Below are 3,869 nucleotides of genomic sequence, written 5' to 3'. Positions count from 1 at the left end.
TCTGAAAGCTGGCCTGGTGGGTATCACAGCTGAGAAGATAGGGTGTTACCAAGGGCAGGGATGCATCCCCAGCATCCTGGCTGGGCATCCTCCACCCCCCTTCTTTCCCAGAGGGGACAGCTTCCTTCACCTATAAACATCTAAAATCACCAGTGTAAGAAGCTGCAGCCTTTATTAAATAAAAAGGAGGTAGTAGACAGATAAGGGAACAGGCCAGGGACTCCTCCTTTCCTCTACATATAAAATATAGACTTACGAACACAGACACACCGAATAAAAGACAGACAATTTAGGGGGCAGACTGATGGGCAGAGGGAGGTAGCACTCTCTGAGAGCGGGCTCTGACCCAAAGGTGAGCTGAGAGCTGGGCCAGGAGAAGCCTTCTGAAGAGTTATGCTTGAGCAGCTTGTCAATGAGGTCTTTGGGCTCCTGGGGGCACAGAAGGGGGAACTTCAGGCCCACCTTGACGATGCGCCGATATCTATCATTGTGTGGAGCACTCTCAAAGCGCACATAGCAAAGTACACCAATACACCAAATATCCATCTTCTTATAGTGCATGTGCCCATCAGTCATCTCCAGGGGAAGGTAGTCCAGGGTGCCACACATTGTCTTCCTCCTCAGGGAGGGGGCGCCAGCGGAAGTCAGCAATCTTGAGCTCTCTTCTGACTCCAAGAGCAGATTTTCTGGTTTTATGTCTCTGTGGATCACCTTCTTTCCATGTCAGTACATCAAAGCATCTGCTAACTCCTCCATGATCGTGGTTGCTAGCTGCTGGTCAAAAGTGTGGCTCTTCTGTAGTCCCTAGTAGAGTTCCCCCCAGGAAGCATACTACAGAATCAAGTAGACCCTCCATTGATCATAGAAATAGTTGTAGAGACACAGGATGCTAGGATGCTGCAGATGGACCTGGATTTCGAACTCCCGGTGCAGCTGGTTCTCCATACCCTCCTTCTAGATCTGAGACTTAAAGAGGACCTTGAGCGCCATGATGAAATGGCTTTTCTTCTCCCGAGCCAAGTACACGGTTCCAAACTTGCCTTTGCCCAGGGGAAGGCCAATCTCTAAGTCCTCAATTGTGAAGGTCCTTTTTAAGTAGCTGGGTTCCCCATTGCTATCCTCCACCATTTTTTTCTTGCCAGAAGAAACTGTAGGGTGGGCTTTAGAGTGGCTCATAAGGACAAGCGCAGATGCGGTGGCAGGCTCCTTCCAGCAGACTGTCTGGGGCAGGGTGTATAGGCCAGATTGATCCGTCTGCTGGGCGTAGGTCCAGGACTAGGCGTTCTTCTTCTGGGCTATCCGTAGAGGGAAAGGCTACACAATTGCTATTACAACCACAAAGCTGATGCTGCTGAGAAAATTCGAAAAGAAAATCCAATAGTTGGTGAAAAGATCCAGAAAATTTGAATTCCTGCTGGAATACAATATCAGTTGACCATATGTAAACTAAAAATTGACTTCAGCTTTTTTTCTTCTAATCACTGGGAATGCAGAGCAATGGATCTTTTAATCATGCATGTCATCAGAAGAACAGATTTTTGTTTTTGTTTTGAAAATGACTCTAAACATTTATTTCCATTGCCATGTCAGTGGCTGAAAAGATTTAAGTAAACTTTACAAGTATTATCCTTTTAAGATCATTTTAGTTGAGTGCCGTTGGCTTTTTATAACAAATGTGAAGAAATTTTGGAGGGTTGTGATTTTTTCCAGTATTAAACATTCATGCATTAATCTTGCAGTTTATTTTCTCATTGTGTATGTATGTATAGCTTTTCTCTGCAGCACAATTTTCTCTTGATTTCCCCTTAGGGCACACTAGTTATCAGTAATTGAATGAATCTTTATCATTATGGCTGCTTCTGTTGTGTCATTAACAAAGGTTATACATACGTTAGCAGATAGTTTCTTTGCACCACTATTTATGTCTGAATCATTTGTCACAGGAGAGTGTGTGCTGATGAGATTCTATGTTTGTGTGATTTAACTTTTTTTTTTTTTAACAAGGGAAAGGAAAACTGTATGCGTTTTCATTATTACAGGTTTCTTTCAGAATATGTCCATCAGTCTATGTGTATACAATATGAAGAATGATCTGAAGTAATTGTGATGTATTTATGTTTATTCACCAGTCTTTGATTAAATAAAAAGGAAAACCAGAATGTAAAAAAAAAATTAACTTTTGCTTTGTGAAAATCACTGTTAATAGAATGAACAAAGAAGCTATAGACCAGGTTAAAACATCTTTATATCACCTGTCTCATAAAGGACTTGTATCCAGAATATTTTATTGTGAATTATGTGGATCTACAGGTAGTCCCTGACTTACAATGAGCTTCCATTCCAACAACTTTGTCCTAAGTTGGTTCTGATGTAATTAAAATATCTTTTTTCTTTATTATCATTGCCTTTTATTATCAGTATCTTTATAAATCTGATTTTTATTTGTCTTTGCAAGTTGGAAATATTACACATAAACTTATAGACATCTTTTAACATTGTATGTACTACCCATCACTCATCTGTCAGTTTGTTGTATTGTGGTGGTTTGCATGTTGCTGTGGTTGTCGTGGTTGACATTTCAGTGGAGCTTCCCTACTAAGATAGAGTAGGAATAAGAAGTGGTGGACTACTTCTGAATTGTTATGAAAACCTTATGAATAGCAGCGGAACATTGTCAGACATAGTGCTGGAAGATGAGAACATTCAGCAATGGACTCAAGCATAACAATTTAAAAGATGTCATAAGATCCAACAGTGTTCCATTCTGTCGTGCATGGGATTGCTATGAGTCAGAACCAACTCGATGACACTTCACAACAACAACATATTTATTACTAACGATAAGATGGGGCGGGAGACGGTTGTTAAGTGTGGTTCACTGTAATTTCAGTTCATCATACTCAGAATACTTCAAGTCTGGGGACTATCAGTATATAAAGAATTCTCAAAATTCAATAGTTAGCAAGCAAACAACCCAATTTTTAAAATAGGCAAGGGAGTTAAACAGACCTTAAACTGTGTATAAAGGTGGAAAATAAGCATCTGATAAGATGTTTGACATCATTAGCCATTAGGAATGCAAATTAAACACCACAATGAGAGACCACTACACACCCATTTGCTGTTAAGTGCCTTCAAATCAATTTTGACTAATAGCAACCCTGTATAGGGTTTCTGAAACTTTAAATCTTCACAAAAGCAGAAAACTTAAATTTTCTCCTGTATATGGTTACAAATAGGGCTGTGAATTGCAAGGTCAGCAGTTCGAAACTACCAGCTGTTCTGCGGGAGAAAGATGAGGATTTCTGCTCTCGTAAAGATTTACAGCCTTGGAAACCCTGTACAGGGTCGCTATGAGTCGGAACCGACTCCATGGCACATAAATACCACCATACCCCTATTGTTGTTGTTATGTGCCGTGGAGTCGGTTCCGACTCATAGCGACCCTATACGGGGTTTCCAAGGCTGTAAATCTTTACCGGAGCAGAAAGCCTCATCTTTCTCCCACGGAACAGCTGGTAGTTACGAACTGCTGACCCTGTGGTTCACAGCCTGATTCATAACCACTACCCTACCAGAGCTCCTTATACCCCTATTAGAAGGACTAAAATAAAAAATAAAAAATACCAGGTGCTGGTGAGGAAGCAGGGACACTTAGAAAATTAAAAACCTACTTTTTCCATGTGACCCACCAATCCCATTTCCAGGTGTTTATCAAGGAGCTCTGGTAGCGTAGTGGTTACGAATCGGGCTGCGAACCTTAAGGTCAGTGGTTCGAAACTACCAGTCGCTCCGCGGGAGAAAGATGAGGCTTTCTACTCCCGTAAAGATTTACAACACCCTCGGAAACCCTGTACAGGGTCGCTATG

The 3,869-nt window shown here is 41.4% G+C and overlaps 1 pseudogene; it reads right to left on the bottom strand.

Annotated features, from left to right (window-relative positions):
- Positions 1 to 289: 289 nt before the first annotated feature.
- LOC102818706 lies at positions 290 to 1,308 on the bottom strand (annotated as a pseudogene).
- Positions 1,309 to 3,869: the final 2,561 nt, after the last annotated feature.

The sequence above is a fragment of the Chrysochloris asiatica genome, unplaced genomic scaffold, assembly GCF_000296735.1.
Source record: "Chrysochloris asiatica unplaced genomic scaffold, ChrAsi1.0 scaffold00201, whole genome shotgun sequence".
In the NCBI taxonomy this organism is placed as follows: domain Eukaryota; kingdom Metazoa; phylum Chordata; class Mammalia; order Afrosoricida; family Chrysochloridae; genus Chrysochloris; species Chrysochloris asiatica.
Note: the sequence above shows the minus strand (reverse complement) of the source record. Positions and strands in the feature narration are given on the sequence as shown.